The 15,418-nt window shown below is 40.4% G+C and overlaps 1 pseudogene; it reads right to left on the bottom strand.

The window, feature by feature from the left end:
- Positions 1-3,598: 3,598 nt before the first annotated feature.
- Positions 3,599-15,418, bottom strand: part of LOC100988136 (cubilin-like) — a 55,925-nt pseudogene continuing 44,105 nt past the window's right edge.

The raw sequence follows: 15,418 nt of genomic DNA on the forward strand, positions 1-15,418 counted from the left end.
TTTATGTGCCTCCATACTCTGTCCAGGAATAATTTCTCTGAAATTTGAGTATTAGAGTAAGATGAAGTAATATATTCCACAGCTTCTTTCATTCACTTGGTCTCATGTTCTTAATAACCCTTGATTTTGCATAATTAACATAAAGCAAATTTCCTTTGTAAAGGCTTCTGTTTTTCTAGAGGCAGTGAAAAACTTTATAAAAGCATTGGATGTTCTTATAAAAAGGAAGCTGATAACTACCTCACTAAGTTACATGTCTGGCAGCACTGGAGATAAGGATGTGCTATTGAACTTTCTACTTGTTGTTAAATGGCAAACTATATTGTTTATTTATAACTTAATATATTGTGTTAAGGAATAGGCAGTGGTGCTGCTTATGGAAACTTTGTACTCTTGCGAGTAAATATATAATATAGTTTGGATATTTATCCCCGCCCAAATCTCATGTTGAGTTGTAATACCCAATGTTGGAGGTGGGCCTGGTGGGAGGTGTTTAGATCATGAGGGTGGATCCCTCATGAATGGCTTGGGCCATCCCCTTGGTGATAAGTAAGCTCTCACTCTGAGTTCAGATGAGTTCTGGTTACTTAAAAGTGTTGGCACCTGCCCCCTACTCTCGCTGTCTTGCTCCTGCTTTCACCATGTGACATGCTCGTTTCCCCTTCACCTTCTTCCATGATTATAAGCTTCCCAAGGCCTCCCCAGAAGCCAAGCAGATATCAGCACCATGTTTCCTATAAAGCCTACAGAACTGTGAGCAGATTAAACCTCTTTTCCTTATAAATTACCCAGTCTCAGGTATTTATTTATAGCAATGCAAGAATGATCTAATACAGAAAATTGGTACCAGGAGTGGCGTTTTGTTATAAAGATACCTGAAAATGTGGAACTGACTTTGGAACAAAGTAATGGGTAGAGAAGTTGGAAGAGTTTGGAGGGCTCAGAAGACAGAAAGATGAGGGAAATTTGGAACTTCTTACAGACTGGTTAATAGTTGTGACTAAAAATCTGATAGTGATATGGATAATGAAGTCCAGGCTGCCAAGGTCTTGAATGGTAATGAGGAACTTAGTGGGAACTGGAGCAAAGGTGACACATATTATGCATTAGCAAAGAGCTTGGCTGCATTCTGTCCATGCCCTAGGGATCTGTGGAAGTTTGAACTAAAGAGTAGCAACCCGGGGTATCTGGTGGAAAAAATTTCTAAGCAGCGAAATGTTCAAGATTTGGCCTGGCTGCTTCTAAAAGCATATGCTCAGATGTGGGAGCAAAGAAATGACTTCAAGTTGGAACATATATTAAAAAGGAAAGTAGAGAGTAAAATTTTGGAAAATTTACAGCCATATGTAAATTTTGTGTACGTGGAAAATTCTCTGCCATATGGCAGAGAAAGAAAAAGCTTTTTCAGGAGAGGGATTCAAGCAGACTGTGGAGCATCCTCTTTTAGTTATAGTTGTATAACTAAAAGGGAGTCAAGTGCTAATATCCAAGATAATGGAGAAAAGGCCCCAAAGGCATTTCAGAAAACTTTGCTGAAACCCCTCCCATCACAGGTCCAGAGGCCTAGGAGGAAAGAATGATTTCATGGGCCAGGCCCAGGGCCCTGCTTCCCTGCACAGCCTCAATACACTGCTCCCCACATCCTGGTCACTCCAGCTCCAGCTGTGTCTCAAAGGGGCCTAGGCACAGCTTGGGCTGCAATTTTGGAGAATGAGAGCTATAAGCCTTGGCAGCTTCCACATGGTTTTAAACCTGCAGGCACACAGAGTACAACAGTGGTAGATTCTTGGCAGACTCTACCTAGATTTCAGAGGCAGTATGGGAAAGCCTGGGTTTCCAGGAAGAAGCCTTCTGCAGGGGCAGAATCCTTGCAGACAACCTCTACTAGGGCAGTGTAGCAGGGAAATGTGGAGTTGGAGGCCCCACACTGAGTTCCCACTGGGGCACTGCTTAGTGGAGCTGTATGAAGAGGGCCACCATTTTACAAGAGAGTGGAGAATACTCAGAGAGATTAAATAACCAGGAGAGCACAAGGTCCTGGGGATAAATGGAGAAAAGGTTCAGCGTGGCCAGGAGAAACAGAAGTTTGAGGCAAATGGGAGGGAAATAGAGAATCAGAGGTTACAGCAAATTTCTCCGTAGTCAAGGCAAGGTCTTTGGAGAAGCTCAGATTGACTTAGGGGCATGGCAAAAGTTAAACATAGGTGAGACTTGGGCCTGGCTTTGGAGTAGGGGAAAAGCAGGTACATCGGTATGTTAGGGAGGTGAGCCATACTACTACTAATTGACATAGAAGCTAGCATTTACTGATTACTTAATATGTTCCAGGTATTGTTCTGAGTCTTTACACATATACATAATTATTGCAACCCTGTGGGACAGGTAAAATAATCCCCTCATACAAATGAAGAAACTGAGCACCGAGAGATTAAGTAAGCACTTAACTAGTAAAGTTAAAATTCAAACTCAGGCAGCTTGTCTCCAGAATTGATTCTCTGGAAGATTCATATGTATATTAAATTCTTTTCCAAAATGTAAAAATTAAACTTGAAAATTTATGCCCCATAGTGAAAGACAGAGTTTTAATAAGTCAAAAATTAATGCAGCATAATTGTGTACAATTCAATAATATTATCCCTAATTGAACATTCACATGAAATTTATACTTCTATATTATCATTAACTTTTGTTGTTGTTGTCATTTTTGAGACAGGGTCTCAGTCTGTTGCCCAAGCTGGAATAAAGTGGTTCACAGGGTTTCACTGCAGCCTTAACCTGCTGGGCTCAAGTGATCCTCCTGCTTCAGCTTCCTGTGTAGCTGGTACCACAGGTCCATGCCACCATGCCCGGCTAATTTTTGTATTTTTGGTACAAATGAGGTCTCACTTTGGGTTGCCCAGGTTGGTCTCGAACTCCTAGGTTCAAGCAATCCTCCTGCCATGGCCTTCCAAAATGCTGGGATTACAGGTATGAGCCACTGCCCCTGGCTATTGTTATTAACTTTGAAAAATGTATGTCACATATGCCATAATCATTTCCAAGTCTTTCAAAGATATTTTTTTAAATCTCAGCTCAAAATATTAGAATGAAATGCACACTCAAGACTAAAGAAGGTATATTCTATGCTCAAGAAAATGTACAAATATTGATTTTTTTTTCTTTTTGTGATGGAGTCTTGCTCTGTCACCCAGGCTGGAGTGCAGTGGTGTGATCTTGGCTCACTGCAACCTCCGCCTCCCAGGTTCAAGCAATTCTCCTGGTTCATCCTCTCAAGTAGCTTGGATTACAGGTGCCTGCCACCACACCCGGCTGATTTTTGTATTTTTAGTAGAGACGGGGTTTCGCCATGTTGGCCAGGCTGGTCTCAAACTCCTGACCTCAGGTGATCCATCCACCTCAGCCTCCCAGAGTGGTGAGATTACAGGCATGAGCCACCACACCCAACCTACAAATATTGATTCTATCCATGGTTTGGTGAAAACCATAAAAGTACAGCTTATTCTCCATGGCATTGGCAGGGGTCGTGTATAAAGATGACAAAGTCCTGTCTAGCATGCTGCAGAGGGAAAGTGCTGAGTGAACATGCTGAGTTACCCACTTAGCAGTCCCAAGTTAATTGCAATGTGGATGGATGCCATGCATAAGCAGCATGAAATTTTATGAAGACCTGATTTGAGGAAGCCACGAAGGGAGCTATGCTGGTATCCTAAAGTTGAAAAAAAGTATCAAATTATATACTTCACATATTTGAACCTTTTTCTAGAAATGTTAACCTAGTAACAAAGTACCACATAAAGAAATTTTATAGAATTTACAGTGAACCTGCATATATTTCTTGAAGTAACCTTGCAAAGAATGAATGCAAATGCTTTACAAAGAAATATTTCTGGGCATGGGGAGTTAAGGGAAAATGGGGAAGGACTGCTAATGGGTACAGGGTTTCTTTTGGGGAGTAATGAAAGTGTCCCAAAATTGGCTGTGCTGATAATGGCCACACAACTCTGTGAATCTACTAAAAACCACTGAATTGTATACTTTAAGGAGGTGAATTGCATGGTATGTAAATTGTATGTATGGAAATGTATGGTATGTAAATTATACCTCAATAAAACTGTTATCGAAAAATTTGAACTTCTTATTCAAGTTCTTACTGCAAATTTAATTTTTCTTAAAGAAACATATGTAAGTGAAATGATCACACTAAGTAAAATATACTATTTTCATCCTCAATGTTTATCGCTTCCTCTTGGGATTTATTTTCATATACTTCTGTGGAACAGTGTGTGTTTGTCTGTGTGTTGAGGGGAATAGATGGGTCCCCGTTTTCTCTCACTTTCTGTTCATTCATTTGGCAAATATTGATCAAGTCACTGCCACGCTGCAGGTATTGTTTTTAGTACTAGGGATATTAAAAAATGAGCAAAACAGGCAAAAAGCCCTGCTCTCATGATGCTCACATTACTGGGTTTTCCTGCCTCAGCCCCACCCCAAGTCATCAAAACACAGCCTTATTTCCAAGATACTCACTAATTCAAGTTAGTATAGATTTTTTTCTGTAAGAGATATATGAAGGTATATGCAATATTTTTATTCCTATGCATGTCTACTTTTTACCTCCACTTTGATCTGCTTCCAAATTTCAACAACTTCTTTTATATTGACAAACTAGTATGGACAGTCAACAGAAGTTTTAGAATCTCCTTTGATTCTCCTTGTTTTTCCCATTATTCTTTCATTTGCTTGATGTTCATATTCTGTAGTTGCAAGGGATAGAGGATTTCCCTGTGAACAATGGTATTTACCATAACACAAAATATCTCCCAAATCAGGGGATGGTTTGTATTTATATTAGCAAAATAAGGAGCCACCTCTGTATGTAAATTGTATGTATATAAATGTATGTTTACATTTTACATACATATTTACATGCATATTTACATACATACAAAAGTTGAATTGTATACTTAAGGAGTATACATAAAAAGATATATGACTTTTGTATGTGAATATGCATGTAAATATGTATGTATGTAAAATGTAAAAGTTGTATGTATGTAAATATTAGCAAAATATTACAACTTACAAAAAGTTACATACTTACAAAAAGTTGTAAGTATGTAAATATTAGCAAAATAAGAGCTACCTCTCTATGTAAATTGACTGTTTTATACTTATGTTTTACTTTTTTAAATTTATGTTTAACATTTATAAAATGTTAAATCAGTGGTACCTTTAAGGAAAAAAAAATTACACATGAAATTATATCTACATTTATAAAAGAAAATGTAAAACTGGGAAAATACTGTAAACACCAACAGTTTAAAAAATTGATGTATCTCGCTATATATTACAGCTTAACGCGGCATTGGATTAAATGGCAATCACTTCTCTCAGTGACTCAGTTTTCTTTTATCTGCAAAGTCCAGGATATACTTGTTCTTTCCACCTTACGGGATTGTCACTGTGGGGATCAAATGGGGTTATATGTTTGCAAGCCACTGAAAACCATGCCCACAAAAAAAAAAAACCTGTCAATATAAAGTCATGATATTGTTAAAATTGTCTCTTTTCCTCCCTTTTGAAATATTTGTAAATTTCTATTCAATGTCTAAGAGCTGGTTAGCTTCTAAATCTGATGTGTGGCACATTTACCGGGGTCTCCGTCTGTGGGCCTTCTGTGCAACCCCGTAATACAGTATCTGCTGGTCCTGTGATCACCATTTCTCACCAAGTAATGTAACTCCATGTATAAAGATATCACTAACAAAAAGTTTATTAAGTGTTGTCTGTAGTTGCAAAAAGTTCAAGAGACCTAAATGTCCACTTAGAGGGCCTTCGTTAAATAAATTAGGCTGCACTTATGCAATGGAATACTCTCCAAAAACTAAATACGACGCACCAGTGTTTTTATTAATATAAGATATTAATGATGTATTGGTAAGTGGAAAAAACACAACATCAAACAGTAAAAAATATGCATGTAAAATATATGCAAAGATATTCAAAGAAAGGTGTTAAGAATATATGAGAATGCTAGGGTGTTAGAAAAATTAGTCTATTTTCTGATACTTCTGAAAATAGCATTTATCAATTTTATAAATAATATATTTTAAAAACCATCTAGATTTCCAGCTGATATAATTCTCTGTCTAGTTTGATTACAAAGCCTAAGTGATTAAAGAGCAGAAAAATTAGAAACAGATACCCACTTGCCAGCAGCCACTTTTCCCTTACTTACTCTCTTGTTTTTTGAGACAGAGTCTGGCTCTGTCGCCCAGGCTGGAGTGCAGTGGCGCAATCTCGGGTCACTGCAACCTCCACCTTCTGGGCTCAAGCGATTCTCCTGCCTCAGCCTACTGAGTAGCTGGAATTATAGGCGTGTGCCACTATGCTGGCTAATTTTTGTATTTTTAGTAGAGATGGGGTTTCCCTATGTTGGCCAGGCTGATCTTAAACTCCTGACCTCAGGTGATCCAACTGCCTGGGCCTCCCAAAGTGTTGGGATTACAGGTGTGAGCCCATACTCTCTTTAAGTATCTACTTGCACATAAAATGAGAGGACCGTAAGCACAGATGCCTGCAATATTGAATCAACATCAGATTCTGAGTTGTTGTTTGTAAAGCCCTGATATGAGCTTTACAAAAACAAACTATCAGTCACCATTTCTTCAAAGAATCCCTGCAATTTTCAGCAAGAAGTAGATAAAATAGAGCCAGGTGTCCAAATGTTCTATAGTTTTATTTATGCAGAAATAAACATGGGTATTCAACCCTAGGCGGTGCACTGACGTCACAGAGGGAGCTTTTAAAAAACAGCATGCTGTGGCTCCTCCCCGGGAAATCCTGATTCAATAGGTTTCAGTGGGAACTGGAAGTCTAATGTCAAGAACTCCACAGGTGATTCTGAAGCAGAGCTGATTTTGGTAACTATTAATAGTAATTTAATGCAATGCCCACCAGATGGCACTCATGCTCCGAGAATAGAAAGGCAAGTCGGAAAACTGCTCAATTTGTTAAAGGCTGTGCATGTGTCTGCCTTTAAAAGCCTACACCAGGCCGGGCGCGGTGGCTCACGCCTGTAATCCCAGCACTTTGGGAAGCCAAGGTGGGCGGATCACCTGAGGTCAGGAGTTCAAGACCAGCCTGGGCAACATGGCGAAATCCCGTCTCTACTAAAAGTACAAAAATTAGCCGGGCGTGGTGGCAGGCCCCTGTAATCCCAGCTACTCACGAGGCTGAGGCAGGAGAATTGCTTGAACCTGGGAGGCGGAGGTTGTGCCCCTGCACTCCAGTCTGGGTGTCAAGAGCGAGACTCTGTCTCAAAAAAAAAAAAAAAAAAAAGTCTACATTAAGTGACTCATTGTCTAAACATAACAAATGGGAATATAAAATGTTTGCTCTACTCACGCCTCTGCAGTATGGTCCATAGGATGGAGATCTGACGTTGGGCCCATCGTAGAGTGTGAGATAGTTCTGGACACAGTCTCCTGGATCGTCAATGCTGATGAAGTAAAAGTTGACAGTGAGAAGCCTTCCAGCAGGAGCTACCAGTGCCCACTCGCAGTGCATGTTGTTTGGATAGGTGCCTGGATAGCCAGGGCTGGTGAATGAGCCTCTGTCTCCATAAAGAGTTCCACCACATCCTGCAAGGAAAACAGGACAGGAAGTTTGATTCAACAATGTATAAGCCATCCAGTCTGGCTTGTTAGGCAATAAGACTTTATTTTCTTAAGGTGCTGAGACTCTGCAAGAATAATAGAGGCAGAAACCGCTTTTCCTGTTCCTCTTCTTTGGGCTACACCCTTTCTCCTCACTTCCCCTCTCTTCCCATCACCACCACCACCTCTTCCATCCTCAACACACATGCCTTTGCCTGCATATCACGATCCAAGGACAACTTCCTCCAGGACTGTACTTTAAAAATCGGGGGTTGACAGCAGAATGGAAAACAATCAAACAAACAAAAACAAAACAAAACAAACAAACAAAAACTTGATAAAGTAACTGTGGGAGAAAATCAAGTTGTTGCCTCTGTGCTTTCGATGGTGCGGAGATCTTTGCTTACCCTGAGTTGATGCCAATGATGTGAGTGAAGTAAAATTAGAAGGAAAATTCAGCACTAAACCAAGAGGAAGTGTGTGATTGTAGGTGGTGGCAGGAATGACTTCATTATAAAAGTAACTTTACTACCCTAATAACTGACATACTTAAGGTCGAATACTTCAAGTTTTGGTGTTAATTAGTTCAATTTGTTAATCTGTATATGAAGGCTGTCATGATTTAGACTACATATAGACTACATATCTGTGGAGATCCAGATCGCCTCCAGGACAGGAAGAAGCTGGCTGGCATAGTTACGGAGCACCTGGCTGGGCCTCTGACCACCGAGGTCTAGTCCCATCTCCACCTCAGTCTAGCAGAGCATTTTGGGCAACTCATTAATCTTGGTGGGTTTTTTTTGAGATAGAATCTTTCTCTGTCACGCAGGCTGGAGTGCTGTGGTGTGATCTCAGGTCACTACGGCCTCCGTCTCCCAGGTTCAAGTGATTCTCCAGTCTCAGCCTCCCAAGTAGCTGGGATTACAGGCATGCACTACCATGTCCAGTTAATTTTTGTATTTTTAGTGGAGACAGGGTTTCACCATGTGGTCTAGGCTGGTGTGGAACTCCTGACCTCAGGTGATCCAGCTGCCTTGGCCTCCCAGGGATTATAGGCGTGAGACACCACACCCAGCCTAATCTTGGTGTTTTATTTCCTCGTCGATAAAATTTGAGCATTGGAAGTCATCTTTGTCTTCCTTTGGGTGCCAAAATTCCATTACCCACGATTATCTTAATAGAACCATTTTCTTAAGGTATTTAAAGTGATTTCTGTTTATCTTTTTTTATTTGGAATGTATGTTGGTATTTGAGGACATTTCATAAAGGTATTTCTCCTCTCTTGCATTAAATGTATTGACATGACTTAAATTTTCTTTAGCTGTTTGAAAAGTGGCCAACCAAAAATATGAGAGGATACTTACTACCCTAAAAAAGCAATTTCTCTCCAGGACTGCCAACAAATGTCAGGGCCTGTGAGAAGCACAAGCATTCATATATATGCCAGAATGTGTTCATAAGTTGGATTTTTGGTAAATATTTTTCCCTAAATTCTCAATGAACTTCCTTGATGGTCAAACCAAAAGTCAAAAAGTCTAACAAAATTGAATTTACAAAGGAATTTTTAAATCTTCATACCTTATATGTGCTTCATATATGAATATATATTATTTTATAAACAGAAATAATGAATAAATGTAGAATTTAAAGTAATCTGGCCAGGTGCGGTGGCTCATGCCTGTAATCCCAGCACTTTGGGAGGCCGACACGGGTAGATCACCTGAGGTCAGGAGCTCAAGACCAGCCTGGCCAACATGGCAGAACCCCGTCTCTACTAAAAATACAAAATTAGCTGGGCATGGTGGCATGCAACTGTAATCTCAGCTACTAGGGAGGCTGAGGTGGGAGAATCACTTGAACCCAGGAGGCGGAGGTTGCAGTGAGCTGAGATCGTGCCACTGCACTCCAGCCTGGGCGACAGAGCAAGACTCCATCTCAGCAACAACAACAACAAAATAATTTGTACCTTCATTGTTAAAAATCTCTATTCTTAACATGAATTAATCAGGTACACAGGTAGCTAAAAAATATAAGGTTACTTTGCCTTTTTCTATTAGACACCTTATGTTTTACTCACCTACACTGCTTTCCCGTACAAAGTACAAATGTCTTACCAGAGGGTGATGAGGTCCAGATGATTTCATATCCACGATCCGAAATTACACTATTACTCTTAAATCATAGGTATAGTTCATTATTTTGAGAGAAGACAGGGTTTGGCAGCAGAGTACTTGCCAAGTAATGGTGAATTGCTGTTACTTCCATTTCTCACCTTTAGGAAGGAGTCATTCATTATTAAACTTACACTTTCTTCTCCAATGTATATACATTACACTGTGAGACAATTTGAATGATGACACTTTTTGGAAAAGCTTTGTCTTTTTATATACATAAGAATGAAGGGTTTTCTGAAAATATATGCAGAAGTCATCTTCACTTGCAAAGGGGAAAAATGTTCCATGTGTAGATCAAAAAACATTTGTATTTGGATTCAGAAATATCTGTTAACCTGTAGCAATTAAAACATCAGTCTGCTTTTTTATATAATAGTTTGTGCTATGATCCTGCAGCCTTTGCTTTTGGGGAAACATTTGGAAGAATGTAGGTAAAGTGAATTTTTAAAGGGTGGGGATGGGTGGGGGCAATGTTGCCTGCCCTGTTTCCAGTCAACTATTATACATTTTTCATAGCGTGTGTCTGTGTGTGTGTATGTGTGCGCGCGCACACGGGTTTCCCATTGAAAATTACTTGGCTGTAAAGGGGCTACGAAAAAAATACAATGCAAAGTATAATAAAGTTCAGAACAAAAGGAATTTCTGTATGGGTGAAGGACAGAATTATAAATCTATACAACTTCTGACTGTTGTTAAACGTGTTTTAAAAACACATTCCGAGGCCTTGTTGCTTTTTTGTTTCAACTCCTCATTTTTGAATAGACACATATAAAAACAGGAAATGAGTTGGTGTTTTGAGGGAAGAGAGAACCACACTGTGAATTCAACCATTTTCTGTCCCCCAGCCTGGCTCCTACCCTGCATTCACAACTAGCCCTGCTTCCAGGAGGGCTCTCGACACTTCTAAAGGAAACGTTACACAGGCAATGTATGTTGGAACCAGCCTGACATGTAGAAATGCTGATTTTACTGATCCATGTATTCAAAACATTGGAAGTTCCTCTCTTCCCTTTGTAATTCCATGATTTAAAATTTGGTTAATTGCTGGTATCTTAAGTCACAGAGTTAAGACAGTCTAATCTTGCTGGGCTGTGTTGATCAGGTGAGATTCCTTTTAGGTCTATGTAGTAGCCCGTGGGAGAGACTAATGCCTTTCTAGTGCTTCAGGGATTATTCTGCTAAGTGTTTAAATAAAGTAGACTTGCCATGACAGAGTAGCCAGTTATCCACTAGTAGATAGGAGGGCTGCCATATTTAAGACCTGCCAGCACCATACTCTTGAGTTTGGGTGTTTTCACCTAGGGGTCCTCTTTTAAAATGGCGTTGCTCTGAGCAGTGAGATACTAATTTTCACGGACACTGCCAACAACTTGTCTTATTCACTTTCGTCTCCTAGGAGGAATGGGGCCACCGAGAGCAGCGGGCATCCCTGCGACATCAGAGGATCCTGGAAGGGGAGGTGAAGGCATGAAAACAATCGCAGATTCCAGGCATGGTCTAGAGCTCGGCCCTCACTTGGTAGTAACACTGAATCCTCAGTCAGACATTTCTGTTCCCACGGCAGTTCACAAGAATGGAATGCTGAGGCTTCCTGGTCCAGCTGCCAATAAACTATGCCCACAGTCTTCCCACTGAGAGCCAGACGGAGCTACATTTTACAGGCCTAATCTGTGGTTTCCTTTCTTTGCTTATGGGACAGGAAGTTTCAGATCCATTCTACGGAGTAATGAAGGACAGCGAGGAGGAAGAGTTCTTACTGTCCATGGCTGGAAAGCAAGGCTTTGCTTCCCAGCATCTATCAGGCAAATGGCAAATGTTGACTCTGATCAATAATGGTCCATTCAAGCTGGAGTGAGTTAAGAGTTAGTTGCACTGTGACTCCAACCTAACGGGGTTATTCCATCTTTCCTCCAGATCCCACTCGCCTCATTCTTTCTGCTTTACACTTCATATAAATATATGGATCTCCATGGTGGGGGAGGTACATAGGTCCAAGTTGAGTAACCTGACCGGCACAAAGAATACTGTATTTGTCTCTTCGTTTCCTCCCTGCTACATACATCTTTTGGTTTCCTGTCATGGGAATATTCCTTTAGAAAAGGCATGAGCTTCCTCTGAGTGTTATTTATGGCACTACATGTTAAGGCTATTGATTAATAAAGGATTTAGATGAATTCCAAAGGGGAGAGCTTTCCAGGATGATAAAACTGCATCAGGAATCATGTTGAAGCTAAACCCATAGGCAAAGACCATGTGCCAGAACACCCTTCCTCACCAGGTCGGGCAGAAGGTGACAGCAGCCCTAGAAGCCAAATCAGATGAGGTGGGTTGCAGGCGAGAAAAGATGTTTTGTTGGGAACAAAGGCTGCAGCTACCAAGAAACTAGCAGCTGAACAGAAGCCCACTGGAAAGAATCCTCCCACAGAAGGAAAGAAGCCTGCTGCATACACCAGTACATTTGTTTATGCTACAAAGATCAAATCATCTTGGGCAGCTTATTTTGAATGAAGACCTGATCAAAGAGGCAGTGAGAAAAAAAATAAAACAAAAAATACAACTCCAGATCAGGTGTAGAGGAACAAGCAAACTTTCTGGAAACCTTACTGAAGCCTCTTGTATGGTGAAACAAAGCCAGTTTAGAGAGCATCGGGATGAGGTTTAGATTTAAATTCCACTCTCAGAGGAATTCAGCATCCTTATCCTTTTGAGTCTCAGGTTCCACCTGAGTTTATTTCCTAAGGATGAATGCATTTTCAACAGAGCTTGCAAAGGTCACAACCGCATGAGCTCTGGGGGTTTTCTGGCAAAACACAGGTGCTGAGTTCCACACACTGGGTCCGCATCAGATGAGTCTTATTCAGACTGTTTCCTGCCTATGAACAATGATATTCATGTTCCATCTCACATGCTCAATGCAGGTGATGTGGCAGAAAGAGCACAGAGGGAGCTCACCAGGGGCTCTGGAAGACCCCAAAGGTTCAGGCCCACAAGGGGCATAGCTCTGCCTGCTCCAGGTGCAAGGGGGGCTTCTCTCTCAGTGTGTCCTGGGGTGGGAGTGGGGGGTGAATGGGTGGAGAATGGGCAAACAGCAAAGTCACTTCTGTGTCCAAATTAGAGCTCTGGAGTTGTGGTGGAAAAAGGACAGACCACACCTCCTGCAACAAGGGAGCACTTATTCAAAGCAACACTTGTCTTTAGAGGATGTTGACGATGCCCCAAACTTACTGTAGCTGTCAGGGAAATTAGGTGAGCTATTTAGTATCATTCAGTTTCATTTTACAGAATCAGCATGTTGTTCTTAGACTTTCCTCTGATACTTTTAGGTCTCAACTTACATATTGCCCTCTTAAAGAAGGTTTCTAGTTCCCAGACTGAGTTAGGAACCCCTACCCCTGCTGGACTCAGTTAGTCCTTTCCACATTGTGCTGTAATTGGCTATACCCCATCTGTCCTTTCCACCAGACTAGGAGTCTTCCGAGGGCCCTGAGGTTCCCAATTTCCGGTGTTTGGACTGGTGCTCTGTAAATGTTTAGGGAATGAAAAGGTAATGAATAAATTAATGAAACAAGTAAGAATCATAGAGCATTAGAAGCACTAAAGAAAAGGTGTAAAATCCATCATCATTTAAATGATATTCAAATGCATATTACCTCCAAGAAATCGTTTCTGCATTCAATTGAGTTCTCAATGCCAAACAAATGAAAAAAGAGGGTGTGGTTGTGGGGGGCTGTGAGAGTAATGGTGCAATCCATGTCACTGTCATAGTTATCTGGCCATCCAGTACTCCTCAGGTTGCCAAATGCCTTGTGATAGTCTCTGTTGCAATCTTAGAAGAAAAATATGCATAATTAATGTATGCATTCCGGTGTTCAGTGCTCTTTCAACTTCACAGGAATAATTCAAAAAGATCATTACATGTGAACAAACTTTAGAAAAAAGTAATCCAGCTTCTTCCTTTATCTTTGAGATAATTGAGACCCTGAGCAGTGAAGTGAATTTCAAGCAGCACACACAGATGCAATGCAGCAGCTCGTTCACACAAACACCCCTACAGGAAGCATGACACAGGAGCCTTCTCCTTTAAAGACGAATACTCGAGGATCCTTTGAACTTTTCTGATCACATTGAGGTGAAGTGGCTAGCATTCAGACTCTCTTTTAAACAAGGACACTACCTCCAAGACAGAGTTTTGCGCAAGGATTTTAAATCCATTTGTGAGTTATTTGTGGGAAATCGTTCTTTACCTTTTTTTTTTTTTTGTAAAAAAAAATCTAAAGTACTTTTGTTTGTTTAACCAAAGGCAGCTTTCATTTGAATCAATTCAAAATAAATATCAAATAAAGTGTTCTGTGAAAATAAACTTCTCAGTGATAGTAATCAGGTAACTCTTTTAAGGCTTTTTGATTTTTACAAAAATAATTTTCTAAGATTTTCAACCTTGTGAAAATACTAAAAACCTCTGAAATATAAACATTAAATGGGTAAATTGTATGATATGAGGATTATATTTTGATAAAGCTCTTGCAAATATATATATATTTCTCATAAATAAATATGTATATTCAGTGTGGTTAAGTGGGTAAATTAACAAAATAACTGGTATATTTTTAAAATCAACTACATGGACGTTGAAGAAAATGCTAGCATTCTAAGCATCTTGGTTAGTATTGTATTCTCTTTACCTCTTTAGAAACCAACTTTAGTAATTTGCTAAATTGGGCCTGGGTTCTAGTTAAGAGATGGGTGTGGTTTTTGTTAACAAATCCTAATTTACTCACGGGAGTCAATTCTAGAAATAATTGTAATTATTCTAGGAATATTTGTAATGATGGCAGCTTTTCTTAATAAAAGATGAAGTTCTGGGGCTCACCTGCTATCTGATAGGTGAAATTCATTCTAGAATTTCTGTTTAAAACTCCAGATTTGAAAATGACAATTGCAGTACTCATAGAAGAATAAAACACTGGCACAGCCGAAGCATTTCTGCCACAGAACTGAATTCTTGAATTTCCATGACTCTGAAATGAAATGGAAGCCAAGTCATGTTAGATTTATTTTAGAAGAGAACAGCATAACAGAAATTAAACTGCCTATAAAAGTATGGCTTAAATATTTAACCATGGAAACTAGCTCTGTTGTTGGAAGTGCTCTGCAAGAAGACTCACATTGGCCTTGGAACTGATACAAGTCGCACCTTCCCAGAGGGGAGGGAGGAGGGGAGGCAAAGTTTCTGCTGAAACCACAGACACATCCCTGCTGAAAACAAGACCCCTCCCCTCTGATGTGACTTCCTAGTCGAGGCCTGTGCCATTGCTCTGAGCACCACTGGGCTGTTTGAGAGTTCACTGGATTTCTCCTCCTGCGGCTTTTGCCAGTCCTGAGCTCCATGAGACTAACAACCATCATTGCCCTGATCCAGCCCTTGCTACCCCTTAGCAAATCTAATCAGAGCCTTTGGTTCCACTGTACATCCCCAAGCCAGCCAGGGCCTGTAATGAGGTGCCGGTTCCCCTTTGTAACACTTGGGCAGCCCTCATTACCTCTCAAAAACCTGGAGTAAATGCAGTTGAATGCCCACCAGTTCTT

The sequence above is a fragment of the Pan paniscus genome, chromosome 8 (assembly GCF_029289425.2).
Source record: "Pan paniscus chromosome 8, NHGRI_mPanPan1-v2.0_pri, whole genome shotgun sequence".
Classification (NCBI taxonomy): domain Eukaryota; kingdom Metazoa; phylum Chordata; class Mammalia; order Primates; family Hominidae; genus Pan; species Pan paniscus.